The sequence below is a fragment of the Bos javanicus genome, chromosome 5, assembly GCF_032452875.1.
Source record: "Bos javanicus breed banteng chromosome 5, ARS-OSU_banteng_1.0, whole genome shotgun sequence".
In the NCBI taxonomy this organism is placed as follows: domain Eukaryota; kingdom Metazoa; phylum Chordata; class Mammalia; order Artiodactyla; family Bovidae; genus Bos; species Bos javanicus.
Window position 1 is genome coordinate 58481922 of NC_083872.1, and position 27157 is coordinate 58509078.

The 27157-nt window shown below is 37.7% G+C and overlaps 1 pseudogene; it reads right to left on the bottom strand.

The window, feature by feature from the left end:
- Positions 1-26313, bottom strand: part of LOC133248689 (uncharacterized) — a 34011-nt pseudogene extending 7698 nt beyond the window's left edge.
- Positions 26314-27157: the final 844 nt, after the last annotated feature.

Sequence of the window (27157 nt, forward strand, 5' to 3'; positions counted from 1 at the left end):
GGGATGGGGGTGGCAGGAGGTGGTAATGAGTTACTCTATTCTTGTTTAGGTTTTATTTTCTCCAGCTTTATTGAGATATGACTGACATATACAATTTTGTAAATTAAGTTGTACAATATGTTGATTTCACACTTGTATGTTGCAAAATGATTACCACCATAGAATGAACTAACAACTCCATCACATTACATAGTTACCGTTTCCTTTTTTGAGGTGAAATCATATAAGATCTACTTTCTTAGCAACTTTCTTGTATATCAGATCAGATCAGATCAGTAGCTCAGTTGTGTCCGACTCTTTGTGACCCCATGAATCACAGCACGCCAGGCCTCCCTGTCCATCACCAACTCCCGGAGTTCACTCAGTCCATCGAGTCAGTGATGCCATCCAGCCATCTCATCCTCTGTCGTCCCCTTCTCCTCTTGCCCCCAATCCCTCCCAGCATCAGGCTTTTCCAATGAGTCAACTCTTCGCATGAGATGGCCAAAGTATTGGAGTTTCAGCTTTAGCATCATTCCTTCCAAAAAAATCCCAGGGCTGATCTCCTTCAGAATGGACTGGTTGGATCTCCTTGCACTCCAAAGGACTCTCAAGAGTCTTCTCCAACACCACAGTTCAAAAGCATCAATTGTTCGGCACTCAGCCTTCTTCACAGTTCAACTCTCACATCCATACATGACCACTGGAAAAACCATAGCCTTGACTAGACGAACCTTTGTTGGCAAAGTAATGTCTCTGCTTTTGAATATGCTGTCTAGGTTGGTCATAACTTTTCTTCCAAGGAGTAAGCGTCTTTTAATTTCATGGCTGCAGTCACTATCTGCAGTGATTTTGGAGCCCAGAAAAATAAAATCTGACACTGTTTCCACTGTTTCCCCATCTATTTCCCATGAAGTGATGGGACCGGATGCCATGATCTTCGTTTTCTGAATGTTGAGCTTTCAGCCAACTTTTTCACTCTCCACTTTCACCTTCATCAAGAGGCTTTTTAGTTCCTCTAATACAATATTATTAACTATAATCACCATGCTGTACATTACATCCTCAGAATTTATTTGTTTTATTACTAAAAGTTTGTACTCTTTGACCCAACGTCTGCTTATCTTTGCAAGAACATATAATGGAGAAAAGACAGTCTCTTCAATAAGTTGTTCTGGGAAAACTGGACATATACATATAAAAGAATGAAATTAGAACCCTCCCTAACACCATACCATGATCAAAATGGACTGAAGACCTAGATGTAAGGTTAGACACTATAAAACTCTTAGAGAAAATCAGAAGCAGAACACTCTTTGATATAAATCACAGCAAGATCTTTTTTGACCCATCTCCTTGAATAGTACAAGTTACAATAAAGCAAAAATAAATAAATGGGATCTAATGAAACTTAAAATCCTTTACACAACAATGGAAACCATAAACAAAACAAAAAGACAACACTCAGAAATAGAGAAAATATTTGCAAACAAAGCAACTGAAAAGGAATTAATCCCCAAATATACAATTAGTGCGTGCAGCACCTTACCAGAAAAAACAAAACAAAACAAAACAAGCAAACAAAAAACAAGAACAAACATCCTAGTCAAAAAATGGCCAAAAGAATTAAGTAGACATTTCTTCAATGAAGAGATACAGAAGGCCAACAAACACATGAAAATATGCTCACCATCACTTAAGTATTCAGTTCAGTTCATTCACTCAGTCGTGTCCGACTCTTTGCTACCCCATGAACCACAGCAGGCCAGGCCTCCCTGTCCATCACCAACTCCCAGAGTTCACCGAAACCCATGTTCATTGAGTTGGTGATGCCATCCAACCATCTCATCCTCTGTCGTCCCCTTCTCCTCCTACCCTCAATCTTTCCCAGCATCAGGGCCTTTTCAAATAAGTCAGCTCTTCCCATCAGGTGGCCAAAGTATTGGAGTTTCTGCTTCAGCATCATTTCCTCCAAAGAAATCCCAGGGCTGATCTCCTTCAGAATGGACTGGTTGGATCTCCTTGCAGTCCAAGGGACTCTCAAGAGTCTTCTCCAACACCACAGTTCAAAAGTATCAACTCTTTGGCTCTCAGCTTTCTTTATATTTCAACTCTCACATCCATACATGACCACTGGAAAAACCATAGCCTTCACTAAATGGACCTTTGTTGACAAAGTAATGTCTCTGCTTTTAATATGCTGTCTAGGTTGGTCACAACTTTCCTTCCAAGGAGTAAGTGTCTTTTAATTTCATGGCTGGAGTCACCATATGCAGTGATTTTGGAGCCCAGAAAAATAGTCTGACACTGTTTCCACTGTTTCCCCACATATTTCTCATGAAGTGATGGGACCAGATGCCATGATCTTAGTTTTCTGAATGTTGAGCTCTAAGCCAACTTTTTCACTCTTCTCTTTCACTTTCATCAAGAGGCTCTTTAGTTCTTCATTTTCTGCCATAAGGGTGGTGTCATCTGCATATCTGAGGTTTTTGATATTTCTCCTGGCAATTGATTCCAGCTTGTGCTTCCTCCAGCCCAGCATTTCTCATGATGTACTCTGCATATAAGCTAAATAAGCAGGGTGACAATAAAAAGCCTTGACATGTTCCTTTTCCTATTTGGAACCAATCTGTTGTATTAGAGAAATGAAAACAAAACTACAGTGAGGTATGATCTCATTCCAGTCAGAATACCCACAATAAAAAATTCTACAAACAATATATGCTGGAGAGAGTGTGGAGAAAACAGAATGCTCCTACACTATTGGTGGGAATGTAAATTGATACAGTCACTATGGAGAACAATATGGAGATTCCTCAAAAAATTAAAAATTAAACAAACATGTGGCCCAGCAATCCCACTTCTGGGCATATACTTGGAGAAAATAATAATTAAAGAAGACATGTGCACTTGAACGTTCATTGCAGCACTATTTACAATAACCAGGGCATCGAAGTAACCCAAATGTCCATCCAGAGAGGAATGGAAAAAGAAGATTTGGTATATATATACAATGGAATATCAGCCCGAAAAGGAATGAAACAGTGCCATTTGCAAAGACATAGATGGACCTAGAGACTGTTATATAAAGTGAAGTATGTCAGAAAGAGAAAAACAAATATCATTTAATATCACTTACATGTGGAATCTAGAAAATGTTACAGATGAACTTATTCTCAAAGCAAAAATAGAGACACAGATGTAGAACACAAATGTATAGTCCTACTATGGGGTGGGGGAAGGGATGATGAGTGAATTAAGATATTGGGATCTACATATACACACATTATATATAATATAGATGACATCTATAATATAGATGACTAATATAGATGACTAGATATAGATGATATCTAGTGTATAGCACAGGAAAACTGTATTCAATAACTGGAGTAGGGTATTAAAAGATGAGTAACACTTATTCTTAAATATGAACTAATATTGATAACAAAAAGAAAGCATTACCATTCAACATAAGACACTGTCAATAGTATCCTTCAAGTTAGTCCAAAACAAGAAAAAGAAAGTAAAAAATCAGGCTGAGTTACAGCTTTGTTTGGAACTATTCTCTGGATGTCATTTATTTGTGGACATTAAAAGAAAAACCAATATTGAATATGTGTGTTAACCTATAACATGCAGTAATAAAAATGTACTTAATACTCCTTTAAAGAAGCTGAGATAGTAAATTTTATTTTATATGTATTTAGTCAAAATTGTAAAAAAATAAAATGAGAGAGTATCAACAAAAACAAATATATATTGAGGATAATCACAGAATAAAAAGAAATACAGGTCAATTCTCTTCACAAGATGTTGAAAAGAATGAGCAATTTTGAAAACTATGAAAATTAAAAATAAAATATTTAACTGTAAAAGTGAAGTTGTTCTGACTCTTTGCCTGCCAGGCTCCTCCGTCCATGGGATTTTGCAGGCAAGATTACTGGAGTGGGTTTCCATTTCCTTCTCCAGAGGATCTTCCCGACACAGGGATTGATGCCAGGTCTACCTGCATTATAGACAGACACTTTACCATCTTAGCCACCAGGGAAGATCACCATTTAATTGTACTACTAAACAAAAATAGATTGTAAAATATAATATTATCTCATTTAAAAGTATAAAGTATGAAAAATGTCATAATCAGAAAAATATGAATTCTTTCTGAAATGTAACTTGAGATTCTATTTCAGGAAAATCCACAAACAAGTTGAAGACCAGTAAAAAAAAACTGGGGAAAATAGTCACAACCCACATAACAGTCAATATGTCAATGTACACAGAAGTAATAACAGCAATGCTCACTTTTTTGTGGCATCTTTGTCTGGTATCAGGGTGATGGTGGCCTCACAGAATGAGTTTGGGTATTTACCTTCCTCTGCAATTTTCCTGAAAAGTTTGAGCAGGATAGCTGTTAGTTCTCTAAATTTTTGGTAGAATTTACTGTGAAGCCATCTGATCCTGGACTTTTGTTTATTGGAAGATTTTTTAAATTATGATCTCAATTTCCATGCTTGTGATGAGTCTGTTAAGACTTTCTATTTCTTCCGGGTTCAGTTTTGGAAGGTTATATTTTTCTAAGAATTTGTCCATTTCTTCCAAGTTTTCCATTTTATTGACATGTAATTGCTCATAGTCTCTTTTGTATTTCCGTGTTGTCTGTTGTGATTTCTCCATTTTCATTTCTAATTTGATTGATTTGATTCTTCCTTTTTTTTCTTGATGAGTCTGGCTAACAGTTTATCCATTTATCTTCTCAACAAGATTTTAGTTTTGTTGACCTTTTCTATAGTCACCCTTGTTTCTTTTTCATTTATTTCTGCTCTGATTTTTATGATTTCTTTCCTTCTACTAACTTTGGGGTTCTTCTGCTCTTCTTCTAGTTGCTTTAGGTATTAAGTTAGGTGGTTTATTTGATGTTTCTCTTATTTTTTGAGGTAGGCTTGTATTGCTAGGAGTTAACAAGGCCCAAGGATGGGGAAGCCTGGTGGGCTGCCGTCTATGGGGTCGCACAAGAGTCGGACACAACTGAAGCGACTTAGCAGCAGCAGCAGGAGATGGGAGAAAGGGGAGGACTTACAAAGGTTGGAATAAACAATGGATAGGAGGCACAGTGAGGATTTGTAGTTCTGGAGGGAAATAGGTCAAAGATTAGAAGGTAATGAGTTATAAAATCTATATGATAGAAGGATTGAAGATATTGGTAAAGATCTAGTTTATAGCCAGGTCTAGTTTATAGCCAAGGTCTAGTTTGTAGTCAGGCCAATGAGAGCTCAAATAAGAAGTTATACCCAGTGGAATATTACTCAGCTATAAAAAATAACACATTTGAGTCAGTTCTAATGGGGTGGATGAAATTGGAACCTATTACACAGAGTCAGAAAGAAACACCAATATGGTATATTAACGTGTATATATGGGATTTAGAAAGATGGTAATGATGATCCTATGTGCAAGGCAGCAAAAGAGACACAGATGTAAAGAACAGACACTTGGACTCCATGGGAGAAGGTGAGGATGGAACGATTTGAGAGAATAGCATTGAAACATGTATATTACCATATGAAAAATAGATGAATGGTGCAAGTTTGATGCATGAAGCAGGGCACACAAAGTTGGTGCTCTGGGACAATCCAGAGGGATGGAGTGGGGAGGGAGAAGGGATGGTGGTTCATGATGGAGGGATATGTGTGGACCTGTGGCTGATTCATGTTGATGTATGGCATAATGTTCGTAGGTCTGATGCTGTATAGAGCAATATTGCATAGGCACCTGGAATGTTAGGTCCATGAATCAAGGCAAATTGCTGCTACTGCTGACTGCTAAGTCGCTTCAGTCGTGTCCGACTCTGTGCGACCCCATAGACGGTACCCCAACAGGCTCCCCCGTCCCTGGGATTCTCCAGGCAAGAATATTGGAGTGGGTTGCCATTTCCTTCTCAAATTGGAGGTGGTCAAACAGGAGATGGCAAGAGTGAACATCAACGTTTTAGTAATCAGTGAACTAAAATGGACTGGAATGTGTGAATTTAACTCAGATGACCATTATATCTACTACTGTGGGCCAGAATTCCTTAGAAGAAATGAAGTAGCCATCATAGCCAACAAAAGAGTCTGAAATGCAGTACTTGGATGCAATCTCAAAAACGACAGAATGATCTCTGTTCGTTTTCAAGGCAACCTATTTAATATCACAGTAATCCAAATCTATGCCCCCACAAGTAATGCTGAAAAAGCTGAAGTTGAATGGTTCTATGAAGACCTACGAGACTTTATAGAACTAAAACACAAAAAAGATGTCCTTTTCATTATAGGGGACTGGAATGCAAAAGTAGGAAGCCAAGAGATACCTGGAGTAACAGGCGAATTTGGCCTTGGAGTACAAAATGAAGCAGGGTAAAGGCTGACAGAGCTTTGCCAAGAGAACACACTCATCAAAGCAAACACCCTCTTTCAAGAACAGAAGAGAAGACTGTACATGTGGTCATCACCAGATGGTCAATTATGAAATCAGATTGATTACATTCTTTGCAGCTATCGATGGAGAAGCTCTATACAGTCAGCAAAAACAAAACTGGGAGCTGACTGTGGCTCAGATCATAAGTTCCTTATTGCCAAATTCAGAATTAGGTCGAAGATAGTAGGGAAAACAAATACCATTCAGGTATGACCTAAATCAAATCCCATACAGTTATACAGTAGAAGGGACAAATAGATTCAAGGGATTAGATCTGATAGAGTGCCTAAATAATTATGGATGGAGGTATATGACATCGTACAGGAGGCAGAGATCAAGACCATTCCCAAGAAAAAGAAATGCAAAAAGGCAAAATGGTTACCTGAGGAGGCCTTACAAATAGCTGAGAAAAGAAGAGAAACAAAAGTCAAAGGCGAAAAGGAAAGATATACCTATTTGAATGGAGAGTTCCAAAGAATAGCATGGAGAGATAAGAAGGCCTTCCTCAGTGATCATTGCAAAGAAATAGAGGAAAACATTAGGATGGGAAAGACTAGAGATCTCTTCAAGAAAATTAGAAATACCAAGGGAACATTTCATACAAAGATGGGCACAATAAAGGACAGAAATGGTACAGACCTAACAGAAGCAGAAGATATTAAGAAGAGGTGGCAAGAATACACAGAAGAACTATACAAAAAGATCTTCATGACCCAGAAAACGACAATGGTGTGATCACTCACCTAGAGCCAGACATCCTAGAATGTGAAGTCAAGTGGGGCTTAGGAAGAATCACTATGAACAAAGCTAGTGGAAGTGACAAAATTCCAGTTGAGCTCTTTCAAATCCTGAAGACGATGCTGTGAAAGTGCTACACTCAATATGCCAGCAAATTTGAAAAACTCAGCAGTGGCCACAGGACTGGAAAAGGTCAGTTTTCATTCCAATCACATAGAAAGGCAATGCCAAAGAATGCTCAAACTACGACACAATTGCACTCATCTCAAGTGCTAGTAAAGTAATGTTCAAAATTCTCCAAGCCAGGCTTCAACAGTATGTGAACCATGAACTTCCAGATGTTCCAGCTGGATTTAGAAAAGACAGAGGAACCGGAGATCAAGTTGCCAGCATCCATTGGATCATCAAAACAGCAAGAGAGTTCCAGAAAAACATCTATTTCTGTTTTATTGAGTGTGTGGATCACAGCAAACTGTGGAAAATTCTGAGAGAGATGGGAATACCAGACCACCTGACCTGCCTCCTGAGAAATCTGTATGCAGGTCAAGAAGCAACAGTTAGAACTGGACATGGAATAACAGACTGGTTCCAAATCAGGAAAGGAGTATGTCAAGGCTGTATATTGTTACCCTGCTTACTTAACTTATATTTAGTGTACATCATGTGAAATGCTGGGCTGGATGAAGCACAAGATTGCTGGGAGAACTATCAGTAACCTCAGGTATGCAGACTATATCAACCTTATGGTAGAAAGCAAAGAACTAAAGAGCCTCTTGATGAAAGTGAAAGAGGAGTGTGAAAAAACTGGCTTAAAACTCAACATTCAGAAAACTAAGATCATGGCATCCCATCTCATCACTTAATGGCAAATAGATGGGGACAAAATGGAAACAGTGAGAGACTTTATCTTTTTGGGCTCCAAAATTACTGCAGATGGTAATTGCAGCCATGAAATTAAGACACCTACTCCTTGGAAGAAAAGCTGTGACCAACCTAGATCAGTTGGTCAATCTAATACCTGGATCAATCTAATATCTTAGCATGTTAAAAAGCAGAGATATTACTTTGCCAACAAACGTCCATCTAGTCAAAGCTATAGTTTTTCCAGTAGTCATATATGGATGTGAGAGTTGGACTATAAAGAAAGCTGAATGCTAAAAAATTGATGCTTTAGAACTGTGGTGTTGGAGAAAACTCTTGAGAGTCCCTTGGATTGCAAGGAAATCCAACCAGTTAATCCTAAAGTAAATCAGTCCTAAATATTCATCGGAAGGACTGAGGTTGAAGCGGAGGCTCCAATACTTTGGCCACCTGATGCGAAGAACTGACTCACTTGAAGAGACTCTGATGCTGGAAAGATTGAAGATGGGAGAAGAAGGGGATGACAGAGGATGAGATGGTTGGATGGCTTTACCGACTCAATGGACATGAGTTTGAGTAAGCTCTGGGAGTTGGTGATGGACAGGGAGGCCTAGTAAGACATGACTGAGAAACTGAACTGACTGAACAGAACTATAGGGAGGGCCTCCCTCGTAGCTCAGCTGGTAAAAATCAGCCTGCAATGCAGGAACTCACGGTTTGAATTCTTGGGTCGGGAAGATCCCCTGGAGAAGGGATAGGCCTACCCATTCCTTCTTCATTTTTTCTCGATTTGTTTTCTCCACTAATCTCCCATAGCCTTTTGGGTACCTACTGACTTGGGGAGTTCATCTTTCACTGTCCTATCTTTTTGCCTTTTCATAATGTTCTTGGGGTTCTCATGGCAAGAATACTGAAGTGGTTTGCCATTCCCTTTTCCAGTGGGCCACGTTTTGTCAGAACTCTCCACTATGACCCGTCCATCCTGGGTGGCCCTACACTGCATGGCTCATAGTTTCATTGAATTAGACAAGGCTGTGGTCCGTGTGATCAGGTTGGTTAGTTTTCTGTGACTGTGGTTTTCATTCTGTCTGGCCTCTGATGGAGAAGGATAAGAGGCTTATGGAATCTTCCTGATGGGAGAGACTGACTGAGGGGGAAACTGGGTCTTGTTTTGATGGGCGGGCCATGCTCAAGAAATCTTGAATCCAATTTTCTGTTGATAGGCAGGGCTGTGTTCCCTCCCTGTTGTTTGACCTGAGATCAAACTATGGTGGAGGTAATGAAGATAATGTTGATCTCCTTCAAAATATCCCATGCGTGCACTCCTGCACTCAATGCCCCTAACCCTGCAGCAGGCCTCCACTGACGCATGCCTCTGCTGGAGACTCCTGGACACTCACGGGCAAGTCTGGGTCAGTCTCTTTTGGTCTCACTGCTCCTTTCTTCTGGGTCCTGGCTCACAAAAGTTTTTGTTTGAGCTCTCCAAGAGTCTCCCCAGTTCTGTGTTAAGTTTTGGCAGCTCTATGGCGGGGTTAATGGCGACCTCCTCCAAGAGGGCTTATGCCATATCCAGGTCTTCTGCACCCAGAGCTCATGCCCTGAGGCAGGCCACTGCTGACCGCTACCTCCACAGGAGACATTCAAACACAGTGCTGGCTCAGTCTCTGTGAGGGCTCTGGGTCTTGGTGTGTACAAGGTTTGTTTGAGCCCTCTGAGCATCTCTGGCGGGTATAGCATTTGATTCTAAATGCAATTTTGCCCCTTGCTGGGGCTTTTCCTTTGCCCTTGGATGTGGGGTATCTATTTTTGGTAGGATCCTACACTCTCCTGTTGAAGGTTGTTCAGCAGCAAGTTGTAATTTTGAAGTTCTCACAGGAGATGAGCACGAGAGATGATTATTATATGGCCCTATAGTTATTAAAGTCAAAAATTACAAAAGTGTAACTGTGGAAAACTGTGGAGAAATAAAAGTTAAAATATGTAAATATTGCTAGTTGGAAAAATGTGGAGAAATGAAAGTCAAAGTAAGTATACTATTGCTATCAAGTGGCATAAATAGGATTCTAAACTATTTTTATTGATTCAAAATGGAACTCTTTGTCTAAGTAAGTGTGTCTGCAGAGGCACCAATAGTATTTCAAGGAATAACCCAAGGAATACTACCCAGCATTAAAATTGAGCAAGATATATGTCATATACAAAGTACAAAGTTAAAAGCAAAATATAATTCATTATGCTACTGCTGCTACTGCCAAGTCGCTTCAGTCCTGTCCGACTCTGTGCGACCCCAGAGATGACAGCCCACCCGTCCCTGTGATTCTCCATGCAAGAACACTGGAGTGGGTGGTATTGATAAATGATATCAATTGTAATTTGATAAAATACTAAAAATATGAAATTAAATATAAAATTAGTGTACTGATATATGAAATAAAGAGGAAGCAAAAATTTAAAAAGAAGTACAAGCAATAGATCTTCAATCTCATTGAGAAAAGCCTGCCTCCAGGCACTCTTCTTGTTACTAATCATCTTGCTGTGACTTATGTCAAAGAGGTACTGCCTATATTTTCCTCTAAGGGTTTTATAGTTCCTGGCTTTACATTTAAATCTTTACTCCATTTTGAGTTTATTTTTGTGTATTTTGTTAGAAAATGTTCTTGTTTCATTCTTTTACATGTTGCTGTCTAGTTTTCCCAGTACCACGTACTGAAGAAGCTGTCTTTTCTCCATTGTATATTCTTGCCTCCTTTGTCAAAAATATGTGCCTATAGGTGCATTGTCAGGAGCTGCGTTAGGTATTACTGACAAAATGGAGGCATGGCCCCAATGCCCTCTCCTCATTCCGCAGGCACGGCCCTGGGATGAAGGAGTTAGGTCTTGTGATTCTGACTTGTTCTTTCCTTTCTTCGGTTGAGTTGGCTGGAAAGAATATTAAGGTGCTTATTGTTCTTGAGAGAAGCATGAGAAAGCACAAAGCCTTCTGCTGTTGTGCCCAGAAAATAATCTATAAAGTAACTATTGGCATTTGTTCAAGGATCTTTACAAAGAATGTTCCAGGATGAGCATGTAGGCCGCAGCTTGAGGCCATGGGAAGGACTGTTATCTGAGACCTGTTTGTGAGGGGAATGTTTATGGCAAAAGAAGTTTGCTGAGCTTAGGGTTTAGGAATAATTAAGAATAGCTAGAAACCTTTTTAGGAGATAGTGATCTTAAGACGCTAGGGGCAAACAGGATTTAGAAAGATAAAAAATAAACTGAGGAATGTAGCATGAGTTACAATGTAATCACAAGTTAAGTATAAGACACATAAGAGGAAGTAGATAATAGATAGTAAAGCTGATTCAGAGAGAATTCCTGAAGCAGGAACTCTGTTTGTAGGGCAACAATGATTTCTGGAGACAATAACTCTGGGTGGGGGAAACTAAAAATGTCAAACCTCTGACCTAACGCTTTGGTCAAAGTATAAAAGAAAACTTGAAGCTTGAAATAAACATGTAGTCCTGTACTTCGAGACAGAGGCTACATCATTGCCTGTCGACACCACTCATCCCTTCAGGCTGATTCCCTGGCTGCTGGAGATGGACTCTGGCAGTGCATATGTTTATCTCCAGGTTTTCTCTCTTATTCCATTTGTCTCTATTTCTGTTTTCATGCCAACACATAGTATTTTAATGACTGTAGCTTTGTAGTATAGTCTGAAATCAGGAAGCTTGATTCTTCCAGTTCCATTTTTGCTTCTCAAGATTGCTTTGGCTATTTGCAGTCTTTTGTGTTTCCATACTAATTGTGAAATTTTTGTCCTAGTTCTGTGAAAAATGCCATTAGCAATTTTATAGGAATTTCAATGACTCTGTAGATTACTTTGGGTAGTATAATCATTTTCACAATATTGATTCTTCAAGTGCAAGAACATGGTATAGCTCTCTATCTGCTTGTGTCATCTTTGATTTTATTCATCAGTGTCTTATAGGTTTCTGCATACAGGTCCGTTGTCTCTTTAGGTATGTTTATCCCTAGGTATTTTATTCTTTTTGTTGCAATGGTGAGTGGAATTGTTTCCTTACCTTGTCTTTATGATATTTCATTGTTAGTGTATAGAAATGCAAAGGCTTTCTCTGTGTTAATTTTATATCTTGTTACTTTATTATATTCATTGATTAGCTCTTGCAATTTTTGATGGAATCTTTAGCATTTTCTATGTTTAGTATCATGTTATCTGCAAATAGTGAGAGTTTTGCTTCTTCTTTTCTAACTTGGATTACTTTCATTTCTTTTTCTCCTCTGATTGCTGTGTCTAGGACTTCCAAAACTATGTTGAATTTAGTGGTGAGAGTATGCACCCTTGTCTTGTTCCTTATCTTAGAGAAAATGCTTTCAGTTTTTCACCATTAAGAATAAAGTTTGCTGTGGGTTTTTTGTGTATGGTCTTTATTACGTTTAGACAGGTTCTTTCTATGCCTACTTTCTGGAGAATTTTTATCATACATGGTTATTGAATTATGTTAAAAGCTTTTTCTGCATCTACTGAGATGATTATATGATTTTTATCTTTCATTTTGTTGATATGGTATATCACATTGATTGATTTGCATATATTGAAAAATTCTTGAATCCCGGGATAAATACCACTTGATCGTGACGTATGATCATTTTAATGTGTTGCTGGATTCTAGTTGCTAGAATTCTGTTGAGGATTTTTGCATCTATGTTCATCAGTGATATTGGCCTATAACTTTCTTTAGTGTGTGTGGTATCTTTGTTATCTTCTCAAAGAACCAACTTTTAGTTTTTTTGATCTTTGTTATTGTCCCCTTTATTTCCTTTTCATTTATTTCTGCTATGATCTTTATGATTTCTTTCTTTCTACTAACTTTGGGTTCCCCCCGCTTCTTTTTCTAGTTGTTTTAAAGTGTAAGGTTAGGTTGTTTATTTGATGTCTCTCTTGTTTCTTGAGGTAGGCTTATATTGCTATAAATTTCCATCTTAGAACTGCTTTTGCTCTATCCCATAGATTTTGGACATGGTTGTTTTCAGTGTCATTTGTTTCTAGGTATTTCTTTTATTTCCTTTCTGATCTCTTCGTTGACTTGTTGGTTATTTAGCCTCCATGTTTTTGTGCTTTTTACAATTTTTTCCCCCATAGTTGATATCTAGTCTCAAAGTGTTGTGGTCAGAAAATATGCTTTATAAGATTTGTTTTCTTGCATTTACTGAGGCTTGATTTGTGACCCAAGATGTGATCTATCCTGGATAATGTTCAATGTGCCCTTGAGAAAAAAGTGCATTCTGGTGTTTTTAGATAGAAAGAATGTCCTGAAAATATAATTAGGTTCATCTGGTGTGAGATTCAAGGCTTGTGTTTCCTTATTAATTTTCTGTCTGGATGATCTGTCCGTTGGTATAAGTGAGGTATTAAAGTCCTTTACTATTATTGTGTTACTGTCAATTTCACATTTTATGGTTGTCAGCATTTGCCCTATGTTGGGTGCATAAATGTTTATAATTGTTATATCTTCTTGTTGAATTGATTTCTCCATCATTATGTAGTATCCTTCCTATCTCTTGTAACAGTTTTTTTTTTTTTTCTTATAACAGTTTTAATTTTAAAGTCTCTTTTTTATGATTTGGGTATTGCTACTTCATCTTTCTTTTGATTCACATTTACATGGAATATCTTTTTCCACCCTCTGATTTTCAGTCTGTATGTGTCCTTCATGAGAAGGACTAGCTTTCAGCTAGAGAAGCTTCTTTAGCATTTATTGTAAGACTGTTTGGTTGGTGCTGAATTCTCTTAGCTTTTGTTTGTTTATAAAGCTTTTGATTTCACTTTCAAATCTGAATGAAATCCTTGCTGGGTAGAGTAATCTTGGTTGTACGTTTTTCTCTTTCATCATTTTAAATATATCCTGCCACTCCCTTCTAGCCTGCAGTGTTTCTGTTGAAAAATCAGTTGTTAGCCTTTTAAGGATTCCTTTGTATGTTGTTTTTGTTTTTCCCTTGCTGCTTGTAATATTTTCCCTTGTGTTTAATTTTTGTTAGTTTGATTAATATGTGTTTTGGTGTATTTCTTTTTGGGTTTATCCTGTAAAGAACTCTCTGGGCTTCCTTGAGAACTAAGACCTTGGGAACTTTTTTCCGTATAAATCACACTGCTTATTCCCCCTACATATTTCTATCTTCATGTTAGCCTTTTGCAATGCTGTGGCATTTTCCTCTTTGTTCTTCTTGTTAAGAAAACTATTCATTTTGAGATATTTTTTATTTTTCACCCTTTTTTGGGTAATTTTTCTGATTTTGCTTTTGATATATTTGACTGCTTTTCTTATAGTTCTTTACCAGCTGTAGCTATTCCTGAATATATCATATCTTTTTCACATACATCTATTTATCTTTGCTTTTCTATTTTTTCTTTTGCCTTTCTGTTTTACCCTCTTTTCCACCTTTCTTTTTCTCTCCCCTCTCCTGTATTTTTCCTCTTTTTTATTGTCCTTGTTTTCCTTCACTCTTTCTTTTTTCACCAAGTAAGTTAAATCGTTGAGCTCTCTTTGCTATATTCCACAGTTGACACTCTGTGCAGGCTCAGTTTTCCAGATTGAACGTTAGTTAGCTCTGCTTTTAATTGGTTGATATCACTTTTTATTTTCTTTGTTCACCAAGTCAATCTCCTGTACTCTTTTGTTTAGAATACTTTGGTTATAACTATGTGTTGAAGTGTGCATATATGTCCCATTATTTCTGTAACTGCCTGCTTGATCTCCCACTAGAACACAGGCACAAATCACCCCTAACAAGAAGTCAACACAAACCACTCAACCAACCTTTCCCTCAAAGGGAAAAACCAAAAGGAAGAAGGAATACAACCCTAAAAGAAAAGGAGACCTCAAGTGGAGCAAGTTAGAAAAAAAAAAAAAAATACAGAGAAATACAGTACAAATGAAAGAACAAGGTAGAAACTCAGAAGACTAGATGAATGGAGAGGAAATAAGCAATCTGCCTGAAAGAGAATTTAAAATAATGATAGTAAAGATGATCTGAAGAGATGAAAATAGAATGGAGAAAATTCAAGAAATAACACAGTTAATACAATCACCAAGGACATAGAAGAAATAAAGAATAAACAAACAGAGATGAATAACACAGTTACTGAAATTAAAAATACTCTCAAGGAACCAACAGCAGAATGACTGAGGCAGAAAAACAGATAAGTGAGCTGGGAGATAGAATGGTAGAAACACCCGATGAAGAAGAGAATAAAGTAAAAAGAATGAAAAGAGTTGAGGATAGCCTCAGAGACCTTTGGGACAATATTAAATGTACCAACATTCAAGTTATTGGGTCCCAGAGGAAGAAGAAAAAAGAAAGACATTTAGAAAATTTTTGAAGAAACTATAGTTGAAAACTTCCCAAACATGGGAAAAGAAATTGCCAGACAAATCCAAGAAGTTCAGAGAATCCCTTATAGTATAAACCCAAGGAGAAACACATCGAGACATATATTAATCAAGCCAACAGAGATTAAGCACAAAGAAAGAATATTAAAAGCATCAAGGGAAAAGCAATAAGTAACATACAAGGAAAAACCCATATGATTAACAGCAGATCTTTAAGCAGAAACTCTGCAAGCCAGAAGGGAATGGCAGGGTATATTTAAAGTACTGAAAGAAAAAATTTACAACCAAGATTACTATATCCAGCAAAGATCTCATTCAAAATTAACAGAGAAATCAAAAGCTTTACAGACAAGCAAAAGCTAAGAAAATTTAGCACCACCAACCAAGCCTTACAACAAATACTAAGAAGACTTACATAGCCAATAACACAAGAGAAAGGAAAGACCTACAAAAACAAACCCACAACAATTAAGAAAATACAAATAGGAACATATATATCAACAGTCACCTTAAATGTAAATGGATTAAGTGCCCCAAACAAAAGATAAACAGACCGACTTACTGGATACAAAACAAGACCCATATACCTGCTGCCTTCGAGAGACCCACTTCAGACCTAGAGACACATACAGGTGAAAGTAAAAGGATGAGAAAAGATATTCCATGCTAATGGAAACCAAAAGAAAGCTGGAGTGGCAATCCTTATTTCAGACAGAACAGACTTGAAAAATATTATAAGAGACAAAGAATGATACTACAAAATGATCAAAGGATCAATCCAAGAAGAAGACATAGCAATTGTAAATATTTATGTACCCAACATAGAATGATCTCAATACATAAGGCAAACACTATGAGGCATAATAAGGGAAACTGACAGTAACACAATAATAGTAGGGGACATTAACACCCCACTTACACCAATGGACAAATAATCAAAATAGAGAATCAATAAGGAAACACAAACCTTAAAAGAAACATTAGACCAAATGGACCTAACTGATATCTTCAGGACTTTCTATCCAAATGCAGAAGAATAAACTTTCTTCTCAAGTGCACAGGAACATTATTGTAGGCCCACATCTTGGCTCACAAACCAAGCCTCAGTAAATTTAAGAAAATTGAAATCATATCAAGTATCTGATAGCTTACTGTGATCGGATTTGTGATCTCTGAAGAATAAGATTTAGCTTTGGGACTAGGGAGCAGGTTTGATCACTCAAGAGCTTTTGTGTACCAGAGTTTTATTAAAATGAAAAAGGTACAGAAAAAAACTTCTGACATAGACATCATAAGAGGGACAGAGAGTGTCTACCCACTGCTAGTCTTAGAAAAGGGAGTTATATACTTTTTCAATTGGTTATTACAATAAATAAAAAGAATGTCTCAAGGTTGTAAAGATCTTACTAGACCCACTCCCACAATTTACATTTTAAGATAACAGGGTTAGTCAGAAGGTTTTCAAGAAGGAGAAACTGTCCTCAAGCAGGATACATTGTTGTCATATAATCCTTAGTACAGAGTTTAAGCTGAGTTGTGTTGTATTATGTAATAATCAGCTCAGGGCTTAAAGAAAAGAAAAAAAAAAAAAAACGTTTTATGTGACTTTGACTAAGGAATGTAGAGAAAATAATTTGCTCTTTTCTCCTCCTTAAGAATTCCAGACCCTTATCTCCTCCTTGAGAGCCCCAGACGCCTTTCTCTTCCTTGGGGACCCCAGATTTCTTATCAACCTGCCTAGGAATTGACTCATACTTTCTTGGACCACATGCTATAAGACTAGATATAAACTACAGGAAAAAAAAAAAAAACTACAAAAAGCACAAACTCATGGAGATTAAATAATACCTCACTAAATAATGAAGAGGTTACTGAAGAAATAAAAGGGAAATCAATAGATTCCTAGAAACAAATGACAACAAAAACATGATGATCCCAAACCTATCGGATTCAGTAAAGCCATTCTAATAGGTAAGTTTATAGGAATACAATGCTACCTCAAGAAACAAGAAAAGCATTGAACAGACAACATAACTCTACATCTGAAGCAGCTGGAAAAAGAAGAAGAACAACAACAACAAAGAAAAACCCTGAAGTTAGGAGAAGGAAAGAAATCATAAAGATCAGAGCAGAAAAAATGAAAAAGAAATGAAGGAAACAATAACAAAGATTAATAAAACCAAAAGCTGGTTCTTTGAGAAGATAAAATTGACAAAACACTAGCCAGACTCATCAAGGAAAAAAGGGAGAGAAATCAAAATAACAAAATTAGAAATGAAAAAGGAGAGGTTACAACAGACAACACAGAAATACAAAGGATCGTAAAAGAATATTATGAGTAACTGTATGCTAATAAAATGGACAACCTAGAGGAAATGGACAGAGTGTTAGAAAAGCTCATCTTCCCAAGACTGAGCCAGGAAAAAGTAGGAATTATGAACATGACAATTACAAACACTAAAATCTAAACTGTGATAAAAAATCTCTCAAAAAACAAAGTCACAGGGCCAGATGGTTTCACATGGAATTTCTATCTAACATTTAGAGAAGAGGTTAATGCCTATTTTTCTTAAACTCTTCCAAAAAATTGCAGAAGAAGGAACACTTCCAAACTCATCTGCAAGACCACAATCCCCCACCCCCACCCCATACCAAAACCAGGCAAAGACAACACACACACACAAATTACAGGCCAATATCACTTATGAACATAGATGCAAAAAAAAACCCAACAAAATTCTGACAAAAAGAATTCAACAGCACATTAAAAAGCTCATACACCACGATCAAGATGGATTTATTTCAGGGATGCAAGGATTCTTCAATAAACGTAAATCAATCTGTGTGACACACCATATTAACAAATTGAAAGATAAAAACCACGAGTATCTCAGTAAATGCAGAAAAATCCTTTGACAAAATTCAGCACCCATTGATGTTAAAAATGCTTCAAAAAACGAGCATAGAAATAACCTACATCAACATAGTAAAGGCCATATATAAGCCCATGTCAAACATTATTCTCAGTGGTGAAAAATTAAAAACATTCCCTCTAAGATCAGGAAAAAGGCAAGGGTGTCTACTCTCACCACAATTATTCAATGTAGTTTTGGAAGTCCTGGCTGTGGCTTAGATAAGAAAAAGGAATTAGAGAAGAAAAAGAAATAAAAGGAATCCATATCAGAAAAGAAGTAAAACTGTTTGCGGATGACATGATACTATACATAGAAAACCTAAAAGAAACTATCAGAAAATTGTTAGAGCTAATCAGTGAATTCATTGGAGAAGGAAATGGCAACCCACTCCAGTGTTCTTGCCTGGAGAATCCCAGGTACGGGGGTGGGGTGGGGTGGGGGTGGGGCCTGGTGGGCTGTCGTCTATGGGGTTGCACAGAGTTGGACATGACTGAAACGACTTAGCAGCAGCAACAGCAATCAGTGAATTCAGCAAAGTCGTGAGATACAATGTATACACAGGTCAATTGTATTCCTATATACTAACAATGAAAAGTCCGAAAGAGAAATTAAGGAATTAATCCCATTCACCACTGCAACAAAAAGATAAAACATCTAAGAATAAACCTACTTAAGGAGACAGAAGAACTCTATACAAAAAATTATAAGACACTGATGAAAGAAATCAAAGACAACATAAACAGATGGACAGATATTCCATGCTTATGGACAGGAAGAATCAATATTGTGAAAACTACTATGCTACCAAACAGTCTAGATTCAATGTGATCCCTATCAAATTACCAATGGAATTTTTCACAGAACTAGAACAAAAATTTCACAATTCATATGGAAACACAAAAGACCCTGAATAGCCAAAGCAGTCTTGAGAAAGAAAGATGGAGCTGGAGGAATCAACCTTCCTTAATTCAGACTATACTACAAAGTTACAGTCATCAAAACAGTATGGTACTGGCCGAAAAACAGAAATATAGACCAATGGAACAAGATAGTGAGCCCAGAGAAAAACCCATGCACCCATGGGTACCTTATTTTTGACAAAGGAAGCAAGAATATACAATGGGGCAAAGATAACCTCTTCAATAAGTGGTGTTGGGAAACTGGAGAGGTATATGCAAAAGAATGAAATTAGAATACTTCCTAATGCCATACACAAAGATAAGTTCAAAACGGATTAAAGACTTAAAAGTAAGACCAGTCAGTTCAATTTAGTTCAGTTGCTCAGTCACGTCCGACTCTTTGTGACCCCATGAATCGCAGCACGCCAGGCCTCCCTGTCCATCACCAACTCCTGGAGTTCACTCAGACTCACGTCCATCGAGTCAGTGATGCCATCCAGCCATCTCAACCTCTGTCGTCCCCTTCTCCTCCTGCCCCCAATCCCTCCCAGCATCAGAGTCTTTTCCAATGAGTCAACTCTTCGCATGAGGTGGCCAAAGTACTGGAGTTTCAGCTTTAGCATCATTCCTTCCACAGAAATCCCAGGGCTGATCTCCTTCAGAATGGACTGGTTGGATCTCCTTGCAGTCCAAGGGACTCTCAAGAGTCTTCTCCAACACCACACTTCAAAAGCATCAATTCTTCGGTGCTCAGCCTTCTTCACAGTCCAACTCTCACATCCATACATGACCACTGGAAAAACCATAGCCTTGACTAGACCGACCTTTGTTGGCAAAGTAATGTCTCTGCTTTTGAATATTCTATCTAGGTTGGTCACAACTTTGCTTCCAAGGAGTAAGCGTCTTTTAATTTCATGGCTGCAGTCACCATCTGTAGTGATTTTGGAGCCTAGAAAAATAAAGTCTGACACTGTTTCCACTGTTTCTCCATCTATTTCCCATGACGTGATGGGACTGGATGCCACGATCTTCGTTTTCTGAATGTTGAGCTTTAAGCCAACTTTTTCACTCTCCACTTTCACTTTCATCAAGAGGCTTTTGAGTTCCTCTTCACTTTCTGCCATAAGGGTGGTGTCATCTGCATATCTGAGGTTATTGATATTTCTCCCGGCAATCTTGATTCCAGCTTGTGCTTCTTCCAGTCCAGCGTTTAGTAAGACCAGAAACTATAAAACTCTTAAGAGGAAAACATAGGCAGAACAGTTAATGACATCAATCAAGAGAAGATCTTCTATGACCCACTTCTTAGAGAAATGGAAATAAAGCCAAAAATAAACAAGTCGGACCTATTTAAACTTAAAAGCTTTTGCACAGCAAAGGAAATTATGAACAAGGTGAAAAGAGAACCCTCAGAATGGGAGAAAATAATATCAAAGAAACAACTGACAAAGAATTAATTTCCAAAATATATTAGCAGCTCATACAACGCAATAATAGAAAAACAAACAACCCAATCAGGAAGTGGGAAAAAGACCTAAACAGACATTTTTTCAAAGAAGCCACAAACACATGATGCCTAAAAAACACATGAAAAGATGCTCAACATCACTCATTATTACAGAAATGCAAATCAAAACTACAATGTGATACCAACTCCCACCAGTCAGATTGGCCATCATCAAAAAAGGCTACAAGCAATAAATGCTGGAGAGGGTGTGGAGAAAAGGGAACGTTCTTGCACTGTTGATGGGAATGTAAGTTGATACATCCACTATGGAAGATGGTATGGAGATTCCTTAAGAACTAGGAATAAAACCACCACATGACCCAGCAATCCCACTCCTAGGTATATACCCTGAGGAAATCAAAACTGAAAAAGACACATACCCCAGTGTTCACTGCAGCACTATTTACAATAGTTAGAACATGGAAGCAACCTAGACGCCCATTGACAGATGCATGGATAAAGAAGTAGTGGTACATATATACAATGGAATATTACTCCGCCATCAAAAGGAACACATTTGAGTTAGTTTTAATGAGGTGGTTGAACCTAGAGCCTATTACACAGAGTGAAATAAGTCAGAAAGAGAAATAGCGTATACTGACACATACATATGGAATCTATAATGATGTTACTGATAAATTTATTTTCAGGGCAGCATTCAAAAAAGACATAGAGAATAGGCTTATGGACCCAGAGGGAGGGGACCAAGGGGAGGGTGAGATGTATGGAGAGAGTAATATGGAAACTTACAATACCATATGTAAAATAGATGACCAATGGGAATTTGCTGTATGACTCAGGGAACTCAAACGGGGGCTGTGTGACAATCTAGAAGGGTGGGATGTGGAAGGAGATGAGACAGAATTGTGGGAGGGAGGGGAAATGGGTGTACCTATGGCTGATTCTTGTTGATATTTGACAATAAACAACAAAATAATAATACAAAATGATAATGTAGTAATGCTTAGATTTCCTGAAAAAACAGCTTGTATTTTTTAAAAATATATTGTGTGATTTTCAAGGAATTTTGTTTATAAGAAGACTGTACAGGTAGCTTGATTAAGTCAGTACAGAAGGGAAGATCAAATCTAAATTTGGAAGAAACAAAATAGTTTTAAAATTATTTATGAATAAGAAATAAGAAAATTATAAATTGTTTATAAATAAGAAAATTGTTTATGAATCCTGACTTCAACATGCTCCTAATTCTTTGAGACCAATAGAATCCATTTGACTAAGTCATAAAAGTCTTGTCGAAATGCAGTACTTGGATGCAATCTCAAAAACGACAGAATGATCTCTTTGTTTCCAAGGCAAACCATTCAATATCACAGTAATCCAAATCTATGCCCCAACCAGTAATGCTGAAGAAGCTGAAGTTGAATGGTTCTATGAAGACCTACAAGACCTTTTAGAACAAACACCCAAAAAGATGTCCTTTTCATTATAGGGGACTGCAATGCAAAAGTAGGAAGTCAAGAAACACCTGGAATAACAGGCAAATTTGGCCTTGGAATATGGAGTGAAGCAGGGCAAAGACTAATAGAGTTTTGCCAAAAAAATGCACTGGTCATAACAAACACTCTCTTACAACAACACAAGAGAAGACTCTACACATGGACATCACCAGATGGTCAACATCGAAATCAGATTGATTATATTCTTTGCAGCCAAAGATGGAGAAGATCTACACAGTCAGCAAAAACAAGACCAGGAGCTGACTGTGGCTCAGATCATGAACTCCTTATTGCCAAATTCAGACTGAAACTGAAGAAAGGGAAAACCACTAGACCATTCAGGTATGACCTAAATCAAATCCCTTATGATTATACAGTAGAAGTGAGAAACAGATTTAAGGGTCTAGATCTGATAGATAGAGTGCCTGATGAACTATGGAATGAAGTTCACTACATTGTACAGGACAGGGATCAAGACCATCCCCATGGAAAAGAAATGCAAAAAAGCAAAATGGCTGTCTGAGGAGGCCTTACAAATAGCTGTGAAAAGAAGAGAAGTGAAAAGCAAAGGAGAAAAGGAAAGATATAAACATCTGAATGCAGAGTTCCAAAGAATAGCAAGAAGAGATAAGAAAGCCTTCCTCAGCGATCAATGCAAAGAAATAGAGGAAAACAACAGAATGAGAAAGACTAGAGATCTCTTCAAGAAAATTAGAGATACCAAGGGAACATCTCATGCAAAGATGGGCTCGATAAAGGACAGAAATGGTATGGACCTAACAGAAGCAGAAGATATTAAGACAGGTGGCAAGAATACACAGAAGAACTGCACAAAAAAGATCTTCATGACCTGGATAATCATGATGGTGTGATCACTCACCTGGAGCCAGACATCGTGGAATGTGAAGTCAAGTGGGCCTTAGAAAGCATCACTATGAACAAAGCTAGTGGAGGTGATAGAATTCCAGTTGAGCTATTTCAAGTCCTGAAAGATGATGCTGTGAAAGTGCTGTACTCAATATGCCAGCAAATCTGGAAAACTCAGCAGTGGCCACAGGACTGGAAAAGGTCAGTTTGCATTCCAATCCCAAAGAAAGGCAATGCCAAAGAAAGCTCAAACTACCGCACAATTGCACTCATCTCACACGCTAATAAAGTAATGCTCAAAATTCTCCAAGCCAGGCTACAGCAATATGTGAACTGTGAACTTCCTGATGTTCAAGCCAGTTTTAGAAAAGGCAGAGGAACCAGAGATCGAATTGCCAACATCCACTGGATCATCGAAAAAGCAAGAGAGTTCCAGAAAAACACCTATTTCTGCTTTATTGACTATGCCATAGCCTTTGACTGTGTGGATCACAATAAACTATGGAAAATTCTGAAAGAGGTGGGAACACCAGACCACCTGACCTGCCTCTTGAGAAACCTATATGCAAGTCAGGAAGCACCATTTAGAACTGGACATGGAAAACAGACTGGTTCCAAATAGGAAAAGGAGTATATCAAGGCTGTATATTGTCACCCTGCTTATTTAACTTCTATGCAGAGTACATCATGAGAAACGCTGGGCTAGAAGAAACACAAGCTGGAATCAAGATTGCCGGGAGAAATATCAATAACCTCAGATATGCTGATGACACCACTCTTATGGCAGAAAGTGAAGAGGAACTAAGAAGCCTCTTGATGAAAGTGAAAATGGAGAGTGAAAAAGTTAGCTTAAAGCTCAACATTTAGAAAACGAAGATCATGGCATCCGGTCCCATCACTTCATGGGAAATAGATGGAGAAACAGTGGAAACAGTGTCAGACTTTATTTTTTTGGGCTCCAAATTCACTGCAGATGGTGACTGCAGCCATGAAATGAAAAGACACTTACTCCTTGGAAGGAAAGTTATGACCAACCTAGATAGCATATTCAAAAGCAGAGACATTACTTTGCCAACAAAGTTCCATCTAGTCAAGGCTATGGTTTTTCCAGTGGTCATGTATGGATGTGAGAGTTGGACTGTGAAGAAGGCTGAGCACCGAAGAATTGATGCTTTTGAAGTGTGGTGTTGGAGAAGACTCTTGAGAGTCCCTTGGACTGCAAGGAGATCCAACCAGTCCATTCTGAAGGAGATCAGTCCTGGGATTTCTTTGGAAGGAATGATACTAAAGCTGAAACTCCAGTACTTTGGCCACCTCATGCGAAGAGTTGACTCATTGGAAAAGACTCTGATGCTGGGAGGGATTGGGGGCAGGAGGAGAAGGGGACGACAGAGGTTGAGATGGCTGGATGGCATCACTGACTCGATAGACATGAGTTTGAGTGAACTCCAGGAGTTGGTGAGGGACAGGGAGGCCTGGCGTGCTGCGATTCATGGGGTCGCAAAGAGTCGGACACGACTGAGTGACTGAACTGAACTGAATTGAACTCATTTGTTTGTTCCTTAGTCTATAAATAAAGGGGTTTAACATGGGAGAAATGGAATTAGTAAGTATATATACTCCTTTATTAATGGTAATTTCATCTTTTAATGATGGTTTGATATAGACTAAGATGCAGCTGCCATAGGTGATCGAAACCATAATAAAGTGGGAAGAACAGGTGGGAAAGGCTTTTGTACTTTGCTGGACAGTGGGGAATCTTAGAATTGTTGTGATGATATACATGTAGGACAAAACAACACATGTAAGAAACATGATAAATATCAAACACAGCCAACAATGGTCATTTCTTTGATGATCCATGGATCTGACCATGGTATCTTCAGAAGTGGATTAACATCACATATAAAAAATGGTCAGTGGCAGAGTCACAGAATTCCCGGTCCCATATCAAGTGAAATGTTGGAATATTGATGAAGAAAGTGATCATCCAACAGCAGAAGACAAGCATTTTGCAGAACCTGTGGTTCATGATGGTCATGTAACGTAGGGGTTTGCAGATGGCTACATAGTGATCATAGGACATGGTGGCCAGGAGGAAAAATTCTGTTCCTGCAAACACATATGTAAAAAAATATTTGGGATAGACAAGCATTGTAGGTAATGGTCCTGTCTCCTGTTGATATACTGTATAAGAATCTAGGAGTGCAGGCAGAAGTGAATAAGGTTTCTAAGAATGAAAAAATTTGGAGAAAAAAGTACATTGCAGTTTTAAGATGAGAACCCAGTAATATGAGGATGATTATGACCAGACTTCCAATTATACTCAACATGTAGGTGATGAGAAGAAATGTAAAAATAAACATCTGTGTTTGTAGGTCATCTGTTAATCCTAGGAGGATGAATGTGACTACTGGCATGTGGTTTCTAATTTCTGCGTCCTTACTTCTGCACAATCTGCCTATAATACTGAGGGAAGTAAGATCTGAGAAGTTGATAAAATGTTTTATAATAGTTGTTTAGAAAAGCAAAACAATGTATTTTATATGTACCTTCTTTTACTCATTAATGAGTATTTTTAACTAATTCATGCTGTTAGCTCTTTTGACATATCACTTGATAGGTTAGAAACTTGGCTTTCAAATATTTCTGATCAAAAAACATGGTGAGATATACATTTTATATTGTAGTTCACTGTACATGCACACACATGCATGCACAAATATATATATTTCCATGTATTTATAAGAATTTCAATAATAACTAACTCTTAGGTGCCCTGCTCTCTGATGTTTTCCATATAGTATATAAAAATATTAACCACAATGCTGTAAATGTAAAGCTAACATAATGCTGTAAATCAACTGTACTTCAATTTTTAAAATAAATACAAAAAATCGTCTCAGTTTTATAATCTGCCTAATGGTCATAAACTGTATTGAAAAAAAAAAACAACACTTCATTTTTTAAGGGATTCTTTAAATAACATTGTCCAAGTAATATGCCCTTTTCAAAACTTTTAAAAATATACACTATTCTGTTAATTTATACTTTGGAATAGATTTTTTCTTCCATAGCACTCTTGTACCCTAGGAGCATTAATATCATGAACTTTGGGATATCACTTTTTCTACGAACTTTTCCCATATCATTAACTGAAAATTTACAAAGTTTAATTATCTGCTTGAAGGTTTTTGTTCCTGGATAAGTTGAAAAAAGTTGAGGACGCTGTTCCATTGCCATGAGTGAATCTAGACTTACTCTACAAAAGACTGTTCCTGTATTAAAAATTCCTTTCCCAGGTCTTTTCCATGACTTTCTGCAATTGTTTATGCCTTTACATGGCTGTCACTGATTTCCCACTGTGGTGCAAAACATAGAGAGCATTTGACATTTATGGAATTCACTATGTGAAAGAATGTTTTATAACAGCTGAAGGATATTATTCTTGTGTGCTCAGTCACAAAATAGTGTCTGACTCTGTGACTGCCTGGACTGTAGTCCGCTAGTCCATGGAATTTTACAGACAAGAATACTGGGGTGGATTTCCATTTCCTACTCCAGGGTATCTCCCTGACCCAGGGGTCAAACCCGTGTCTCTTGTGTCCCCTGCATTGGCAGGTAGATTCTTTACCACCAAGACACCTGGGAAGTCTTGTTTATCTTTCAGTCTGATATGTATTTGTATGATACACTCTGACACTTTTTTAGCAAGTCATTGATGTTATAGTCAGCTCTATAAGTATGAAATGTTTTCTCCAGTCTGACTTCTATCCTTAGCTTCTAATAATTGTCTCTAGCTCCAGACTTCCAACATACTCCACAACTACTTCTGGGGCATTTAACATTGTCCTGGGGGTCTCTGAGATTGTCTTCATTTCTTTTAATTTGTTTTTCTTTTTTCCTCTCTGATTCATTTGTTTCTACTATTATATCTTCTACTTCACTAATCCTATCTTCTGCCTCCGTTATTCTACTATTTGTTCCCTCCAGAGTGTTTTTGATCTCATTTATTGCATTATTCATTACATATTGACTCATTTTTATTTCTTCTAGGTCCTTGTTAAACCTTTCTTGCATCTTCTCA